Raw genomic sequence first — 20,698 nt, forward strand, 5'->3', positions numbered from 1 at the left:
GCGGGCTGCACAAGTGATGTTTGGATTCTCAGTGTATTTGAAAGCAGAGAGCCCAGCACATCCCTGTCTCCATGGTTCATATTTCTCCCCCTTTCCTACTTAATGAAAGTGCTTACCCAGTTCGTAAGTCTAGGGAACCAAACTAGGTTGATTCGACACCAGCCTAAAAAGCACTGTCTTTAGAAGAAGACAGCTCGCGTTGCAGCGTGTCTCGGTGGAACTCTGACTCCATGCTTCCCTCTCTCCTCGGCCACTGCCTCCTGCCCAGAGCCCGGCAGCCGCTGTGCAGTGGGAAGGGGGGCCGATACACTGTACGAGAGTGAGTAGCAGGTCTCACAGTGAACCGGTCTCTTTCCCTACTGTGTCACACTCCTAATGGAATGCCGTGACCCAAAGAGAGCAGCGAGAGCCCAGCAGGGCTGAGCGACTTGTGCTAGGGAGAGGTTGGTGTCATTCCTGCCGACCAAACTGCAGGAAAAATGGCTCATTGTCATGCTGAAGACTGCCTGCCTGCCTGGGACACTGCCTGCTTGCGTGCCGTAAGTAGGTCATGTTACAGAACACGTGCTCCCTGCTGCTGCTCCGAATGCCTGCACTGAATCTCTGTAAATTGCATATGCAATGTGTACAGATATATAGATCAATAACATATGCATGCTATGTGGCATTTTTATGAGCTAGGAAAAAGCAAGTCCTTGCCAAGGATTAGTAGCAATTACAAGCACCTGAAGAATACTAATACTGACACTGCTAGCATTTTGTCAGATTGTAGACAGGATTAAATCCTTCTGAGCTGTGGATATCTCTACGTTCTTTAGTTCATCTTGTGGTCTACTTAAAATCTGTGGGAGAAGAATTAGACGCTGGTAACAGTCAGCCAGAGTTGGTCTTGTGGCGACAGGGTATTAATTCAGGGGAGACTGTATCTGACCTCTGAATTGACTGTGTAATTTTAGAGTAGTAAGAGCACAAACGAGTTTCAAATTCTTAGTTACTTTCAGGAAAGCATTCGTCAATATTTTCTCTGATTCTTGGGAAATGCTATTATCTCCATCATTGCGGCGATAACTGTGCTGTCGGTCTAGAAATCTATTACAGTAAAGTGTTGCTTTCCTTCCGAATTGTCTCTAATTTTCCTCTGCTAATGTTTATTAAAGAGCTCATGGGTGTAATCTTCATTTCACTCAGAAGCTGTTGGCTTTTCCTTTTGGTTACCAATGAAGTTAGAAGAAGAGAGATGCAGATACCTGATTAGAATGATTCTGCTGCTGTTTAGTTTGGCGCCGTTGTGTGGTCGTTCTAAGAGGGATTTCAGGCCTTGGGTCAGAGAGTGATCGTGTAAAGGAATGTGATCCCAAACGTGCCGCCATCTGCTGAGCCTGTGTCCGCCAGGTCTGGAGGGCTGAGGAAGCGGGAGGAATATGTGAGCTGGGTAGCAGAATTAGATTTAGGACAAGTATGGTGTTCCCCACTGACTCCCACACTGGCTTTCTCCTCCCCAGTAACTTCACTGATAAGTGACAACAAAGAGGTAAATGCCAGTGGAATTTTTACTCTTTTCTAAAGCATGGTGGGAGAACTGGATGCTGGTATCCCCTGCCACACCTCATAGAAACATAATTGTGATTCCAGTTACACTCCATGCAACCTGATGGCCTGGACACGTCCTGTGCTCCCACATCACCACCCCCAGTGTGAGACAGTGACACTGTGATGAGCCGAAAGAACTGCAGGAGAGCCCTTGCTCAGAATAGAAGCAAGGCCGGTGCTTTAGGGGCCAGGGAGTGGGGAGCACAGGGGAGTGAAATCTACAGGGACAGTGTCCTCCCCAGCAGTGACAACACTATCCCATGTATGCAAACCAAGACTTCTACATCTCACATCTGGTCTAAAACTGCAACACAGTTCCCATCCTGGTGCTGAATTTACCAAGTATTTGGGAAAGCAGATGGCGTCCCCTGATTTTACAGAGAATGACCTCTGCTGATAACATCCAGCTAATTCAGCTCTGGGACAGGATGCAGAGGCTCTGAGTGCTACAGCTGTGAAGCCGTTTGCTGAACCCAGTGGGAACAGCAGTCTACCCAGAGGGACATGGCAGTTAATTTGCTGGAGCAGGGCTGTGGCAGTGGACTGCCTGTAGAGGGAAGAGCCTCGTCAGACAACTAGAAAAGTGGTATTTCCTGGAGGAGCTTGAAGACAGGCCCACATAGACGAGGGAAGTGGAAACCTTTACTGTAGAGAGGTCTCTAACGGGAAAATCACCCATTGCCACTCAGACATTGTCAGGTGCCCCTAACATGAGGCAATGTCCAATACCCCAATTCTGCATTACTTTTGTGAGCTGATAGCTTAAAGACTATAGTGAAAGTGTCGCGAGAGAACAAATTTTCTTTTTTTTTTTCTTTTTTTATTTTTGACAGGCAGAGTGGACAGTGAGAGAGAGAGACAGAGAGAAAGGTCTTCTTTTGCCATTGGTTCACCCTCCAATGGCCGCCGCGGTAGGCGCACTGTGGCCGGCGCACCGCGCTGTTCCGATGGCAGGAGCCAGGTGCTTATCCTGGTCTCCCATGGGGTGCAGGGTCCAAGGACTTGGGCCATCCTCCACTGCACTCCCTGGCCACAGCAGAGAGCTGGCCTGGAAGAGGGGCAACTGGGACAGAATTGGTGCCCCGACCGGGACTAGAACCCGGTGTGCCAGCGCCGCAAGGCGGAGGATTAGCCTAGTGAGCCGCGGCGCCGGCCGAGAGAACAAATTTTCTCAGTGGTCAAATACTGTAATGAAGTGTTGATGACAATACCTCTTACCCCTGAGTGTTTTAGGCTGAGTTCAGTAATCAGCTATCATACTGCTTCTAGTTAATGCCTGTGTCACTACAGTTCTCCTCTTGCTGGAAAAACATCCTGAAGGTCACAAAAATACTAGCAGTGATTATATCCACTGCTGGCTGAGGATGGTGTATGAGCTAGTGGCTATGCTAAGTATTTACAAATTTAGTGTAATCCCACCGTCGATTTACGTGGGAAGCATTAGCATGTCTGTTTTATAGATGTTAGAGATTATTGCTCAGAGAGATGAAATAAATAACCCTGGATCCCAAGGTGGGCCGAGTTAGAGAAGCACCCATACTGGAACGGTGTTAAGCCTGTTGGAAACCACAATGTAGGAACAGCATAAACACACTTACTCAAGTTGCCTTTACTTGCTGGCATGATTAATAAAAGCGTGCCCATGTTACAGAGGCAGGATATATTTTACTAATCGCTCAATTAGAATTGATCTAAAAGCAGAACACATCAGGATAACTAGGCTGTTGACTCCTGACCCAGTGCTGTGTTCCACATTAATTTGTGAAGTTGGTCAACAACAAAACATGGCAGAGAGTCACTGAGACATTTAAATGCTCAAACGCATGCCAGAGAGGAAGAAGAAGGACATACTTCTTAGATGGTATTTCCAACTCTCTATGTCCTTTTCAGTTTGACTTAAAATATGTATCGCTTCATTCTTCAGTCTCCAAAATCGTAATGGTGCCCTAAAGCAGCAGAAATGAACTTAGGAAGTTTTACCCAGGTGCATAAATGGGCGTTTGGGGAAGAGGCTGGGTTTGGAATCAGAATAATAATAGCTTTAATAACTTGTTGGAAAGCGTTCATCTTCTGTTTTTTGAAAGAGATTACACAAAATCAGTTCTAAATCTTCTTTTAATGTTTGGTAAAATTCTCCAGAAGCCATCTGAACCTAGAAATTTGAAAGCACTTCTTTAACTTTCTGTTTATGGGTAATTACTGGGTTTTCTAAATTATCTGTTAAATTCCTTTATGATTATGCGACTATTCAGATGATCTGTTTCATCTTTGTTGAATTTTGGTTGTTTGTGTTCATCAACAAATTAGCCCCTTTCTTCTTATTGAACTTAGAAGCATAAACCTGGTAGTCATATTCCTTTATGATTTTTTCAACAGCTTTCAGGATATAATGGGACATCCTGCTTCCTTCCTAATATTGGCAATTTTATTTTATTTTTTTTTTTACTTTTCATTTGTGTCTGTCTTGCTAGATTTATCAATTTTAATAACTAGCTCTTCATTTCATTGATTTTTTCCTGTTGTTTTACTGTTTCAATTTCAATGATTTCTTCTCTTTATTATTTTATTCCCTCTGCTTATTTTAAGTTTATTTTGCTCTTCTTTTTGTAGTTTCTTGAGGTCAAAAGTTACGTTACTGATTTGAGGCTTTTTCTCTTTTTCAATGAAAGCATTTAGTGCTATAAATTTCTCTCTCAGCCTTAATTTAGCTGAGTTCCACATGTTTTGATATGTTATATTCTTGTTGATTCTTATATTCATTTGTATGTATTTTTCATTCTCTTTGAGATTTCCTCTCCAACTCAGACTATTGGAGGGCTGTTGCTTAATTCTCAAGTGTTTGGAGATGTCTCATTGTCTTTCTGTTGTTTGCTCTAGGTGGATTCTGTTGTAGTTATCTAACACACTCTGTATGCTCTCAATCCTGTGCAGTTGTTGAGGATGTGGTCTGTCTTGGGGAATGTGCCATGAGCACTTCAAGAAAACTGAGTAGGCTGCTGTTGCTGGGTGGAGTATTCTGTACACTTCACATGGATCTGAAGGGGTTATTTTGGTGTTCAGATCTTCCGTACTTTCACTGATTTTCTACTTAATGGCTCTACCAGTTACTGAGAGGTGAATACTCATAATGCGAACTAGAAGACTTCCTGTAGCCCCAAAATGAGTCCCAAGGCAAAGGCTATTCCTGGAACCCAGGGGTGGAGGAGGGACTTTGAGGTTATACAGAGCATGTCATCATTTGGTTCTTTTCTCATAGGAATAGGGAATATCTCACACTTTGAAAGATGGAATCTTCATTCCATGGAATTAGTTGGGAGGTAAAGGCCCTGTGAACACTGGGGTCTGGGTGCAGTTTCCATATAAACCACTCCGGTATCTCGCCTGGCACTCAGCCCTGTTGCTTAATTTCACTGATGGCACTTCAGGGTCAGGTAGGAAACTAGTGATGCCTGCTGGAGGCAGACAGTCCATCGGCTCCGCCTTCCTGATGGGCCAGGAGAGTAGATTTCTGAGTGTTATGAGAATAGGTCAATGACGAGAAGATGCCTGCACAGCAGCGCCAGAAGTTTAAAAAAGGAAAGCACACACACACGTACACACACACGCACACGTACACGTACACGCACACCAACACGCACACCCGCACGCACACGTACACGTACACAGACACACCCACACACACATGTACACGTACACGTACATGCACACGCACACCCCCACACACACGCACACGTACACACACCCGCACACCCGCACACATACACACACACGCACACGTACACACACACCAACATGCACACCCGCACGCACACGTACACGTACACGAACACAGACACACCCACACACACACGTACACGTACATGCACATGCACACCCCCCCACACACATGCACACGTACACATACACACACACATGCACACGTACACGTACACGCACACCAACACACACCCGCACGCACACTTACACGTACACACACACGGACACAGCCACACACACACACGCACACATACACGTACATGCACACGCACACCCACACGCACACATGTGCACACGGGAGCCTTCAATTAGATTAGGTTCTAATTGCAGCAAGTCACGAGCTGTAGAATCTGAAAACTGCCGAGATGCTTCTCACCTCTGCTTTAGAAGATCCTTTTCTTCCACCTTCCCCCACTTCCAAATATCTGCTGTATAATTCATTTTGGGTAAAGCCTAGCTTGATACAGCATTTCCACTGAAAATGTTTTACCTTTCACATTGCAGTTCAAACAGAAACCATGAAAAGGAAATCTTAAAAATACATCATAATGCAAAACCTCAAGCAGCGTCTGGGGCAGGAGCCGAATGGGCCGTCACTTCTCTGAGCCTGTTTAATTTACTTCTGTGCTGCTCGTGTCCAGTGTGTGGGTTGGCAAAACAATGCAGTGGTCTACCCGGAGATACTACATACTAGATACTAGAGTTGGAAACTCGATGAAGATAGGTGTGTGGGTCCTTAGAGAGTTTTCGACTTCTTTACTCTCTCTTTTCGCTTGTAGTGAAGATAAACCTCGCCCTTGACTTTCTCTTTAGCAATCTGCCCCGCAGCCATCCTGAGAGATGACTGGTGTACGTGAAAATGGAGTTTGAAGTCTCAGTTTTGCAGAAGGAGGAAACAGACCAGCAGAGCAGACTCCTGCCCAGTGTTGGGCCAGCGAGGCAGCTTCCGGCACTTCAGGACGTGGAGATTTCATGACAAAAACCCGTTTCAGAAATGCGGCAGGCTTACTCAGACAAGGACTGACCTGTCAGATTCTGTTTTTGAATACACTGGTACTTCATGGAAAAATGAGACCAAGTGATAAGTGTATTTGGGTGTTTTTTTTTTTTTAAATCCATGCATGATTTGTTCACAATATGCCTTTTCCAGAAACATTTTGAGGTATTGTCATATGTGAACTCCGAACCATCTAACATGTGTAGGTTTGATGAAGAGCACGTAGCAAGGATGAAAACAATGCCTTGATAACTTGAAAATAAGTTATCACTCATTCCCGTATATAAGGGAGACACTGAAGATTCGCAACTCTCAGAGGAATGTCCCTTTGCCTGACCAACAAGGTGGAAATAAGCTTTGCCTCAAGTCTGCTGCTTGTTCAGGTATTCTGAGAGAAGAATAATGGATAAAGATAAAAGAAGGCTGCAATGACCTTAACATATATTTAAACAAAAACACACAGACAAACAGTTAAGGAACAGGAATCCAAGCTGGGGAATGTAGATTCTGTTTGTTTTATTTTACTAATTGATAATATGTTAATATATAATACAGGAATCTTTAGGAGACACTCTGATCTTTAGGATATACACTGGATCTAACATCCATTCTACAGTTGAATAAACCATTTGTGTTTCTTCAATAAATAATTGGAGAGCTGGAGAATGTCAGCCTCCTGGAAATCCAGGTGTTTAAATGGACATTTTAAAATACCTTCCATTTCTTTTGGTATAGCTATTCAACTCCTTCTAACTCCTTCTACATACAAATCAAGAACTCGTAAATGTCATTTCCAACCCTCACCTTGGGGAAGAGAGGTAGGAATTATTGTAGCCAGTGCTGCTCAAACTTCAATGTGCGAATAAACTAACAAGGTCTAGTTAAAATGCACATTTTGACTCCATAGTTCTGGAGTCAGTCCCAAGATGCTGCCTTCCTAGCAGGCTCCCACATGATGCTGATGCTGCTGGTCTATCAAGCAATAGATAGTATCAGCCCAGGATATAAGTTATTGCAAAGGGAAGGGACCTCCTGAAATTCACTCTTTGACTTATTTTAGATCTAATTTTTAATACTTTATAGTTAACATAGCAGATCTTGTGAATTCAGCTAATGAATATTTTAAATTATATGCTAATATTTAAAATGCAAATGTCAGGTTAAAATGTAAATACAGAGGCACCAATACATGTTGAAAAGATATGGTGTCTTAACCGCCATGCCAAATGCCTACCCTGGATTTGGGAATTGCTACAAACTGAAAGTGAGAACAATACTTTCTAAACTCTTCATGTGTTCAGAGGCAAGGGATAGCCTGGCCCTGCAGAGCCACCCCAATCACACCTCTTTTGTAGCAGGTCTGTCCTGGAGTCATTTTCATTTGATTTCACTTGATCACACTTCCGGCAGGAATCTATGATTATCAGTGATGCCCGAATGTTTGAAATTAGACCAGAAGCCACAGTCCCTTTCCTCATAGGTCTGCATACAAGTTCATTAAACAAACATGTGTTTAGCTTTATTTTTTCTTCCTGAAAGAGTAATGTTTCTGCTGAGATAGTATATTGTCTGTCTGAATGGCTCTAAGTGATAGAGAAGCTTTCTGTCTCTTCAGTGCTTTCCTGAAACGTGTTTGGGATTGCACGAAATGTCTCTTAATAGAATCTGCAGTCGAGTAAGGATGGCCATGAATCCTGTATTTTTAGCTCGACATATTCAGTAGTCCGTGTCAGTGTAATTTAGGAGGATTTAATCAGCCGAACTCCCTTTTTGCATTCGGTGTGCTTATGAGGCTGCCCACCTTGACTCTGCTCCTCCTTGAGATTGGCTGGAGATGGGCAGAGAGAGTTTCAGAGCTTTGAGAGAATTTGGAGTACCTGTGTGACCAATAAAATACATCAGTTTCTACACAGTGGGATGTTGTCTTTTTAAATTAATTTACCTTCTTGAAAGTGTGATGATTCTAAAAAGGATTTATCTGTTTAATTAACCTATATGTGATTTTTCATACATTTTAATATTTAAGGCATCATTCATCTATTTATATTTCCAATTTGAGGAAATAATGCATAACCAATGATCAGAGAAGCAATGTAAAAGTTGCTACGCTTGACAGCTCTCAGCAAGTGATTTATAGTTTGGGTGTCTGTGTTATTATGTTATCAAAGGAAGAGGGCTAAGTTATCAAAAATTACATGAGGATTTAATTGTCTCATTTCTGTTAACATTGGTGGGAGTCACATGGATAAATCTTTGTGGAACATGCTGTTCTGAAAATATTAGTTTGGAAAAGGTTTCTATGGAAATGTTCTTGTGTTTCATTAATTGGTCTAATTATTTCACTGGTAGGAATGGGAATAGAAGTATTAAAATGAGGATTAAAAGGAAAGATTAACATTATTAGGAGCAATTAGAGGAATTGTTCTATTTTTAAAACTTAAAAACCTTACATATTCCCCACTTTCTCCAGATGACCAAGTTTCTTCTGTCCCCAGAGAGACTCTAGTAAAAGGGACTGACTGAGCACTTTGGCTGTAGTTGCTTTAGCTCTTTGCATTTTCTGTATCTGTTGGTGTCTGCATTTTAGTTTGTTATGCAGTTCAGTGCTGCTGGTAGTAGGATCTCTGCTGTTTTGTAAAGACAAACCATAGCACCATGGTCTGTTTTCTTTATTATGCCACAGACAGTGGAAACAATACCTGGTTTAAAAGAAAGAAAAGAAAGGAAAAGAAAAAAAAAAAAGGATAGGGGATGATGGCAAGGAAAGAAACATGGCAAGGAAAACCCATACCATTCCTATGTTGTTTTCCTGAGGAAGTAATCTGTAGTGCAAACCACATGTCCCAGGGACCAGGTGTAACTGAAGAAATTTAGAAGACGGGATTGTTTTATGCCATTTGCAATGTCAACACTTTTTCTTTTCTCTTTTTTTGTGACTTGTTAATTTATTGCCAACCATTTTTATTCTTAGTTGTCACCTTGATGTACTGATTATTCCATTTTCAGGCCCGTTTTTCTGTAAAAGTTACTATGTTAAAACTTTCCCATAGTCTTCTCCACTTTCCCACCCCCAGATCTGTTTCTTATGTTATTTTCTATCTTTGTCTCTTGACTGTACAAGGTCTCTGGACCTCTTTCATCTCTTTCTTTATGTTAAGATTCTCACTGCCCCCTCGGGGTGCTGCCATGTTCCATTTCAGTTGTCTGAGTTTGTCTTTGTTGAGTGATTTCACGTCTTTCCTTCCTGGGCATGCCTCTCCACTGTGAGATAAGGCACTTCATTCTGCACAGAAGCACTCACAGTGGTGAAGCAGGTGTGGGATTTTCTCCTCCTTGGGACATGGAGCCCAAAGAGAGCTGCAGTCTTCCTCACCTGGGCATCCCTGGAGCCAGCGTGCAGTTGGCCCTCGCGGTTTGTGACTTCCTGAAGAGCTGGAATGCTAAACACGTGAAGAGAATCTTCACTTCTGTCTTCCTTCACAAACTCAAAGATGCAAGTGGGGCCCGTGATAAAAATAAATCGGGCTCTTGGATAGAGCATAAATTCATAAATATTTCCAACTAATTCAGCAGTGCTTAGAAATGTTGGTGGCATTCCAACTTTGAACAGAGCGAAGTGTGAGTTGCTAAATTAAAGGACACTGCCTCAGAAATAAAGAACCATTAAAGACGCTGCTCCAGGCCGGCGCCGTGGCTTAACAGGCTAATCCTCTGCCTTGCGGCGCCAGCACACTGGGTTCTAGTCCCGGTTGGGGCGCCGGATTCTATCCCGGTTGCCCCTCTTCCAGGCCAGCTCTCTGCTGTGGCCCGGGAAGGCGGTGGAGGATGGCCCAAGTGCTTGGGCCCTGCACCCCATGGGAGACCAGGAGAAGCACCTGGCTCCTGCCATCAGATCAGCGTGGTGCGCCGGTTGCAGCGGCCATTGGAGGGTGAACCAGTGGCAAAAAGGAAGACTTTCTCTCTCTTTCTCTCTCTCTCACTATCCACTCTGCCTGTCAAAAAAAAAAAAAAAAGACGCTGCTCTTGACAGTTCTTTCTTCTTTTCACCGTGTTCAGACATGGCTGCTTACCGTGGGGACACAAGTACGAGTTCAATAAAGCCAATCCGCATGGACTGACTTTATTCGTTATATCCCAAGTTGTCCCTTCCACATTAGATCAAAGGATTAATCAACTCCTGCCCACTCCGAAATACCAAGGGCCCTTCTGTCCAAATGAGGGACACAGAAACGTTACAGTCAAGAGCCAAGCACCAGTCACCATAGCCCAGGAAGACTGCAGGCTTGTGTTCGCCTTGCTGAATTCAGCTAATTCTAAAAGAAACCCTGAGATTCACACGCCCTCTTTGGAGCCTAAGAAGGTGTCAGGCTCACAAAAGGGGTGACCCTGATTCAGTTCTCACAGCACGAACCTGTGGCGGAAGTGTGTTTTTGCTCACCTGTTCACTGAGATAGCATGTTAGCAACATGCAGTAGCCTTCCAGCTAGTGCTCTTGTCCAAGTCCCAGAAGCCATGGAGGGACCTCCTCCTTGGTTTCATCCTGGTGCTGTTCACAGTTGTCAGTCCTTCTGGCTGCTATGGTGCTGTGCCTTCACAGACTCCCTCATAGCCTGCCGACATCTTCCCCAAGTTCCCATGCCTTTTCCTTGAAGGCACCTAGAGAATCACTACTACCGTGCATGTGTCGTTCTCTCAGATGCTCTTGCTGGTTGTATTTATTTATTTATTTTCAGTTATTTCGCAGCAGATCCAAGATCATTGTACCTTTATGGGCCATGCCGGTCCAAACTATTTTGAGAATAAAAAATATATGGCAGGGAGAGAGGCCAGAATAGAGGCAAAAACACAGCGTGCAGAAAGCAGGGTCTGGAGCAGTATTCTGAGTTATTGTACGAGTATGCAGTAGAGCTTGTCAGGTTCGCTCCAAGTGGGTTTGCGTGCACTTCACTCAAGTGGCTCATCTATTCATGGGCAATATTACCTGGAGTGTGTGGTGTTACCACAAAGATGTAAGAGCTTTTGAGGTGTGTTTGCATGCATCTGGATGGAGACCTTGATCTTCGCTGGTTGGCACTTCCTGGACCTGCCTGGTAGGAAAGGTTCAACTTTTGCTGACCTGAGTCTGTGCGGTTGACATGACTCAAAGAGAACAATCAAATCAGAGAGAAAACTTCTGCCCAGCTGACATATGTGGCAGAATTAGAGAAGACAATTCATATGATGTCTTTGCTGTAGGTTTGTGTGTGTGTGTGAACATTTTATAAATTGTGAAAACAACACAGTAGTTACAGTAAAGAAAATTCATTTAAAAAGACAATAAAACCCCATATTTCCATGATAAATTTTTATTTACATCTTTTTCTGCCTTTGAAATTAAATATATGTATACATGTATGTATACATATGTGTGTGCATCATATAAGCAGGACATGAATTTTTAATTTTGATTATACAAATTTTTATGAATACAGAATTTTTATTTATTCAAAACTCATCATATTACATTTCTATGTGCATTGGTTCTTCCAAAATTTTTATAACACAATCTTTTAGCAGTAAAACCGTATTGTGGATGACATACAAGTTCACACAAAATTCAAAACGATCTAAGAAACAACTGCTAAAACTAAGAAGCAAATTTGATAATGTTGAAGAACAGATGAACAATGTGGAGGAACAAGCATTTTTTATTTTTTTGGAGATTAATTTATTTATTTGAAAGGCAGACTTACAGAAAGATACTGAAGTGGAGATAGAGAGAGAGAGATGTTGGGAGAGAGATCTTCCAATACTGCTTCACCCTCAAAATGGCTACAACAGCTGGGGCTGGGCCATGCCAAAGCCAGGAGCCTGGAACTCCAGCCTGGGCTCTCATGTGGGTGGCAAGGGCTCAAGTACTTGGAACATCTTCTGTTGCCCACTGTGCCACAATGTCAGCCCCTCAATGGTATTTTTAGACACATGCTAACAACAAACAAATGACACAGTTTCATCGCAGCCCTCCTGACTCTGTGGCGAGGGAGTCCTCAGTCATTGGCTACATGTCTGGAAGGCTTCTCGAAACACCCAGCAGCATCTTGCGAAGCAGTTACAACCTGAAACATCTCTGGATATAGTCCTTGCTTTCCTGATTTCCTCTTCAATAAAGAACCCTACGCTGTGGGCTGACTCAAGCTCTCAAATCTTTCACTGACTTATCTCCACCTTCCATATTCAACAAATATTCCATAATAAACCATCCTTATTGGCTTTTCTGCTTCTCCCCCGCAAACAGGGACCATTCCATCGATGTTTCCACCTCTGTCAAGGACTTAGGTCTTTTTAATTTCCCATTGTTAACTATGACACAATGCAAGGAGCTCACAGCGTTTGAGTTCTACCTGAAGTGCCTCTCTGACTGCACCACACAAAGGAGACAGTTCCCTTAGCAACAGGAATGTGGCAAAAAGTAAAAAATAAAACCCACCGGAGATCTTTGCTCTCTGCTCCTTCTCCAGTACCCTTCAGCCCTGTTTGCCAAGCACAGAAACCACATCTGAGACAAGGGTAGCAGCTCTTGGCTGGTCAGGCCATTGACCGTGAGACCTCCCTACCAACCTCTTACTTTGTTGTCCATTAATGAAAAATGTTCAGGTGCAGAAGGGGCATTTTTCTCATGACTCCTTGAGATGGCCGTTCTAATATTCAATTGACAAAGGAAAATTATGTTTTCAGGATAAATATGTGTGTGTGTCTGTGTTTGTGTCTGAATATGACTGTCCAGATAAACTGATTTTAAGGAACTGGTAGCATTTATTTTAACATGGTTTTCAGTCTCTAAAATTTTTATAAGTGATTTTTTAAGTATTTATTTGAGACACACAGAGAGAAACAGAGAACGAGGATCCACTCTCGAAATGCCTGCAGCAGTGGGAACTGAATCCAGGTCACCCACGTAGATGACAGGAGCTCAGTTATGTAAGTCATCACCACTGCTTCCTTTGGTACCATTATCAGGAAGTTCATATCAGAAGCTAGAACTTGGTGTTAAACTCAGGTACTCTGACTTGGGACACAAGTGTACCAACCTGTACCTTAACCACTAGGCAAACTCCTGCCCCAGTAATGATATTTTTAAACTCTAGCAGGATGCGATGTTCTGCTTGGTGATTGTTTGGGAAATTAATGCATTAATCTGGCAGTACTTATAGTCCATTTATTAAATATATTTCTAAATAAGCCCCCATGAGATCAGAATATTTTTCTCCCCCTACTAAAAGTGGCAAGAGAAATATACACATGTGAATTTATAGACAGGTGAATCTACTGAAATCTAATTCCAGGGACATCATTCAGCAAGGACGAAGATAACTCTGATGCAATTTTAAGTCCTAAACTCTTGCCATGCCTCCAGGAAATCAATAAAACCCCATCAGCTGGGATACAAAGCACACTCTCTCCCCAATACACTCTTTTCTGTATTTTTTTTCCTCCTCAGAGCAATAGCTAAGAATACATATATATAGTTGCTGATTTCAAAGTTGTTCTGCTGCTGAGTTTGTCAGTTATTAAAGGATGGTGTACTGCAGATGTTCTCTTATTTCTGGATAACTGAACTACATATTCATCTCAGAATTTTAGAAATCTGTGAATCTGCCCCCAGATTTACTCTCTTATTCAGTACGAAGTCTGCCGTGCAAGTAGGAAAAATAAGACAATTAGTATCTGCCTCCTCACCTGTCCTCTCTTCTATTCCTCCCCTCCTTTCTCTTTTCTTCTTTTTGCATGGCTTAAACAACTGAAATTTTTCTCACCAATCAGGACGCAAGATGAACATGATCAAGGTGTTGACAGGCTTGGCTTCTTCTGAGCTTCTCTTCTTGGCTTGCAAAGGTCTACTTCCTTTTTAAACTAAAGAAGAAATATACTAAGTGTAGAATAACTATGTTATGCTTTTCCAAAGCATTCTCCTAATGCTATCTTTGGATTGCTTGACGAACAGCTTGAATTCACCAGAACGAGAATGGTGATCCTGCATTCCTTCCCATTTGGAGCCACTCTGATGCTGTCTGAATTTTATGTTCAGGGACTAGACAGCCTATACTCCCATTAACCAACACACTGTATCTTTGTGTCTATTTATAAATGGATCTTGAAAACTTGAAAAAGATATGTCGGAATTTATTTAAGAGGCTGTGAAAAACACACTAAAGGGACACTAAAGAGCTTGCTTGCTTTTTCTCCCCCTCCCCTTTGTTGTCATGATGTTGGTGGTGGTGACTGTTGACAGTAACTGACTGTAAATTATGTGAATCGGCCATGCCAGCTCTCAGCATCCCCAGGAGCTGTCTTCCTGCCTCCGCTCACGCTGGTGGGGGCCTCAGGGTTTGCGGCATTGTCTTGAAAACCGGCTACTTGAATTCTGTCCATTTGCCTGGTGGTGACGCCAGCTCCTGTGAGGCCAGCTGCCATCTGGCTCCTCCTGACGGATTTGTAGCAGAAGCCTCCCTTGCATGTGGGGATGTAAGATCCTCCCGGGAAGGCAGAGCCTCTGTGAAATCACCACAGATGGCTTTATCTGGGGGAGCTGGCAGGCATGGAAGTAGGAGTAGGAAGTAGAAAAATAAACCAGCTGGGAGTTGGATGTCGGCTGCTGTGGAAGGAATTCGGGATGAACTTCACGGATTGATTGGGGCTGTATTATTAGGTTGAAGACTTTGGAAACATAGTGAAAGCAAATTAAAACTGTAAAGATTTTGAAATTGAACTCTTCACAGGGTTGTGGATAGGAGACTCTTCCCAAAGAAATGTGATGCCATGGCATAACTTCGCCATGGGCAAAATGTACATCCAGGTTCCTAAATCATTGTTTCTCAAAGGTATTCTACCAGCAAGAGGACTTGAGGACATGTGGAGAGGGGGAGCTTGTAAAGAAAGCAGGGAACTGGATCTTCTTGAATGGCCAGGGCTGGCCACCACCTCTACCTGATGACTTTCAGTTTTTGTGGGAACAGTGCACCTTCCCCACCTCTTGCAAACACCCTTTTCCCCTTGAATGGAACAGGTTCTAAGGCTCATACAGATCGGTTTCTCTAAAATGCATCCTTAAGCAATTAATACTCCTTTAAAATTTAAGAACCACTGACCTAAAGCTGCTTTACTCTGAGAAATCTTTGGTTTTTATTTCTCCCCTCCTGTTCAGAGGAACCCATGTTGGCAGGAAATACTGAGTTCCAACTGGGTGCGAACTTCCTTCCACACTGTCAAGGGTGCTGCGTTGTCAGGAGCCCTCCCTGCTGCACAACCGCTTGCTTTCTCCAGATGTAGCGCTGTGTTGAGTTGATTGAAACTACGAGGTAGATGGATAGTCCGATGCGAAATACATGAAAAAAAAAAAGTCACATCTATCAGCAGTTTTTGTCCACTCATAATGCAGTCACTTATAAGCCACTGATAAGACCTCTGTGCCTCTGTGTGTGTTTCCTCTTTCTGCATCGTCACCACTCAATGAAGACACGGCCTGTCTGTTTGAGAGCAGCTCTCCTGTAGCTCTTCCTCCCTGGGCCTTGCTACCCACACAGGTGGCCCTTGTGGCTGTCTGCAGAGTTTGAGCTCCACACTGTTGCTCTTATTTTTTTCTATCCTAGTATTAAATGGCACATTTTAATATATTCCAAAGGAAAATAATCTGCATAGAATTAATAACCAGTGGGATTCCTTGTTCTTGATTAGGGGAAATGGAAGTAAAGATAAAACTGATTTCCAAAACACTGAAACATAGACAGAATAGCATGACAGGCAAAAAAAAAAAAAAAGGGTTTATATCCATGAGTTCTGTTTCTGTTGGTCAGATTTTTCTAGAGGAAGCAGAACAGCAATTTTTTGACCAGCCATTTATCCATCTCAACAGGTACTTATTGAACTGCTCCAGGACTAGGTGGAAATTCACTGATGTCTGAAGACATAGATCTGATGTCATCCCACACTAAAGCCATTTCCATCATCCACCTGAGAACCAGTTCAGATCCGTTGTTTCTGTGACATCTCTAAATACCAAAGAGCTTTCCCCTGGTCACAACACCCTCAAACCAAGGTCAAAAACTCTGTAGTACCTGCAGATGCGCGCACACACACACACACACACACTGCACTCATGCACTTGTACAAACAAAATACATATCAATATTCTTACAGTTTTTTTTTATTTTCAACGTCATTTATTATTTTTTCTCATACTACACTTCTTACACTTCTTTTTCTCCTGGTTTATGTCTGTCAAAATGTCAAAATCTAAGCAGGATTGCTTTGCCCCCCCCCTTTTTTTCCCCCATCCTGTGATCTGGGTTCAGAGAATGATAACAAGATTGTTAGACACATGTCTGAGATTGATTCTGAGTGATGGCGAAGAAGTTTAGCCAAGAACGAAAGGCAAAGGACTCAGTAGGGAAATGCTATAACGTGCAGTTAGTTAACTCGGTCCTCTCATTTGCTGGGGATTCTTCGCTTACTGCATAAAGCAAGCATCAGTATATCGAAACCAGTCAGGAAGCCATCTTATCAGATGGGTATAGCTGTGAAACAATTTCACACAGGCTTTCTTGCCAATGAACAGAATTCAGCCACTCCAAGACACAAAGAGGGGATGTGTAAATGTAAATGAATCTGAGCACTTTCAATGCCTGTTAAACTGAGTGTAAGCAGTTTCCTCCTACTGAGATAAAAAATTAAAAGACAGAAAAGACAAAAGTAAGTCCTTTGAAGTAGGTTGGCCTCAATAATTACCACATGTCAAAAAATGTATCCTGTATCATGTCATAATTAAGCATGAGAACTAAAGAGTTGGGTTTCTTGGATTCAAATCTTGCCATCTATAGCTGTATAACCTTGACCCAGTGTGTACCTCGGTGCTCTCATAAGTAAAATGAAGATAATCCTAGGACCACCTCATCAAGGATTAAATGCAGTAATGCAAGTAAATTGCCTAGTTAGACTGCTTGTACTTACAGCTTGACACGTGGAGTGAAGCCTGATGAGTAATGTAGCTCTGAGGTCCACATAGCATCTGTAGAGGACATGGGCATTGATTTGGAAGACTTTCTGTTCCAAGGCCTCTTACTACTTTGGGAGAATAACGGACACTCAGTGGGGTGTAATACCCCATGCATTGGTTTCCCATTAGAAGCTTAACTTTCTGGCTTTTAAATGCTTGGTCACATAGCTAGAGTCATCTTTTGATTCATTGGAAAGGAAATGGGGCATTTTGGATTTGTTTGTTGGGGGAAATATAGGCGCACAGTTCTGCCAAGTTCCATTCTGAAACTAATTTGTAAATCCCTGCCAGTTGGAGCTCTAATGGCACATGTACTTAAGGTAATGCTGAATGTAGCATGGGGTTGCCAGTCTCTTTACTGATGCAAACAAGAGTAGCTTTATTATTCAAAAGGGAAGAAGCAGCAGCACTGCCACAAAATAAAACAATCGGGCACTCATTTGTTCCTGAGCTGGCCCAAAATGCCCCTGCATGTGAGAGATTATCATGGAAAATATATTCTTGGTGGAATTTGGAGCCCGTAGGTATCTGATGTGCCAATTGCCTTCAGTGGTTTCTAATCTGTAATTTATCACTGGAGTGCCCTACCCTGCTCAGATGCGCCCTTTGTGGGCAAAGGCAGAGCTAATATACTTTCCCTGTGTATTTGAATTGCTTCAATAAATCACAGCTGCCACTGTAAGCAGTTTTATCATTTGCCAGAACAATAAGTTATCTTCATGCTTTATAGATGCGATGCTCTCCAAGACTTTTATTTGTGTAAATTGTAGTGCATCATAACCCATTTCCTAAAATAAAATTAGGAGACACATAATACATAATTTTTTTTTTCTGATGCAAGGAAGTAGTCCAAGAAAGTCTCATAAGCTCATCAAGAACTGGGGAACTTTTTATTCTGTTGATTTTATAGCAGCGATGTATATCTTTATTATTACTACAACGATCTAAGCATTAAATGCTTAAAATTTGGACCAAACTTCATTTAGCTATTTACTGCTACAGTGTTTTGGTGAAAGCACTACAGAAAAAAATAGGACTCCGCACAACTGGTCCTTTTAGGTGTGCCATGCGCAGGAGGGAGCCGCCTGACTCTGCACATATTATCTACTTCTGTGGTCAGCTCTCCAGGCAGTCACACCAGTAGGTCAAGTGCAGCATCAAATATCTGCTGATAGTGATCTCTGAGACTGACTTTCAGTTGTTTCACAACATTCGAATCCTGATTCAGAATGTGCTTGATTCGAATCCTTTAGATTCATGAGAGCGAAAGTGTATTCCATAATGACGCCGGGTTCCAATAAGGGAAATGCAATCTAATTTTAATATTGTTTCAGTACTCTATTCAGTGTGATGGGCAAGAAAATATTCTCTCCTTATTGGCTTGACTGAAAAACTGCTCAATATTTATAAGGTAATTTGCCATCACTTTGTACGTGATAAGAAAATACTTGTAATTGCCTCAATAGTTCACTTCAAGCAGAGAAAATAAGGTCTAGAAAGAAGCCAGGTTTTATAATTAGAGACTAATTTATTTGTTCTGAAATGAAGTGTTTTTCTCATGCATGTTGCAGTATTTGAATTTTGCTTTAGTTCTCTTTACATTTATTATCAATAAGTGGCTTATAGGTCCTGCCATGGAATTTCTGATTTTTCCATGCATCTATTTCAGTTTGCAATGACAGTTTATTTTTATATCAAACTACACCATAGTCATTTATTAAAGATTTATTTATATTTATTTGAAAGAGTTACAGAGAGAGGTTGAAACGCAGAGAGAGAAGTCTTCCATCCACTGGTTCACTCCCCAAATGACTGCAATGGCTGGAGCTGAGCCGATCTGAAACCAGGAACCAGGAGCTTCTTCTGGGTCTCCCACTTGAGTGCAGGGACCCAAGAACTTGGGCCATCCTCCACTGCTTACCTAGGCACATCAGCAGGGAGCTGGGTCGGAAGTGGAGCAGCCAGGACTCCAGCGGCACCCATATGGGATGCTGGAGCTGCAGGCCAGGGTTTTAACCTCTTGCACCACAGTGCTGCCCACCCCCTCAGTAGCCATTTTTAAGAACTCCATAAATTCCTTCTTCGTGCCAGAGTATGGAATCTCTAAACAGGTTTTCCAAACTCTAGGTGTTGGTCTCACCCTAGCTCTTGAACAAGTCTCCAGGCCCATCTGTCCTTAAACATCTTTGTACAAGTCAGCATCCCCACTTTCTTAGCACCCCAGTTGGGTCAGGATACACCATGATTTTCATCTACTCCTAACTCTCACTGCCACAGGCAGTTTCTGACTGTACCAGTCACCTCCTTGCCTCCCTAAGGCCTAACCCGAGAAAACCCACAGCCCAGCACCAGGCTCAGACCTTGCCCCCTGCCCCATGCACTCCCATCTGTGTGTGTGTGTGTGTGTGTGGTGTGGAGGGAGTGAAGGAAGGGTGGTGAGGATGAGGATGGTGGAGGGACTCACACTGACTATTGGACACAGAGTTTTGCCTTTCTCTTTCCCATTTCCTGTCTTCCAGGCCTCTCACCCCATTCCTTTCACTCACTGAGTTCATGGAAGGGAACTGGTTTCCTGTTTTCTGGAATGGATATTGTCTGCAAATTCTGCTCCAAACAATTAGTGGGAGGAGAATTATGATTTTCAGAAGCTTTGCTCATTTTCACAATATTTGGGACATTGTCCAACACTAAGAGATACAATATCTGTTTGCTCTTCTAGAAAACTGATCACTAATGAACACTATTTTACAAATACCCACTTACAATGAAAACTGACATTTGGTGTGTGGTAATGTCATTAATGTCATTAGCAGTGTCTTCTTGAAGAAAAGAGGCTCACAGTAGATCTTCTTATCCACATGGTTACCTGCCAAGATCCCCAGTGGATACTAACAGCTATAGATACCACCAAACCCTGTGTATATACTGCATCTGTTTGTCTATGAAAGTTCACAAAAGGCAGGTATTACGAAAAAAAATCCATGCATTTCAAAAAATTTCAACCAAAATAAACATATTTTAATTCCATTTCTCCAGGAACTTTTTGAAGTACCCTCATGTTATATTTCTTTTCCCATACACGTACCTATGATCAATAGCCATTAATAAGAATTTCATGAGCTCCTTCTTCATGCCTGGTTATGAGCTATCTTAACTAGCTTCCCCAACTCTGGGTGGTGGTCCCATCCTCCACACGTTGACTCTTCGGTGCTGTCAATGTGGCAGCAGCTTCTTCATCAGCAGGGGCAACTGCTGGAGTAATCCAGACGTTTTTCAGCACAGCTCTTTTCCTGAATCAGTGTCTCTGTGCCTTCACCGGAGTATAT

At 42.6% G+C, this 20,698-nt stretch overlaps 1 protein-coding gene across 17 annotated transcripts in view; it reads left to right on the forward strand.

Annotated features, from left to right (window-relative positions):
• Nucleotides 1–20,698, forward strand: part of ARPP21 (cAMP regulated phosphoprotein 21) — a 115,421-nt gene that overhangs the window by 66,849 nt on the left and 27,874 nt on the right. The window lies entirely within an intron of this gene.

The sequence above is a fragment of the Lepus europaeus genome, chromosome 2, assembly GCF_033115175.1.
Source record: "Lepus europaeus isolate LE1 chromosome 2, mLepTim1.pri, whole genome shotgun sequence".
Lineage (NCBI taxonomy): Eukaryota > Metazoa > Chordata > Mammalia > Lagomorpha > Leporidae > Lepus > Lepus europaeus.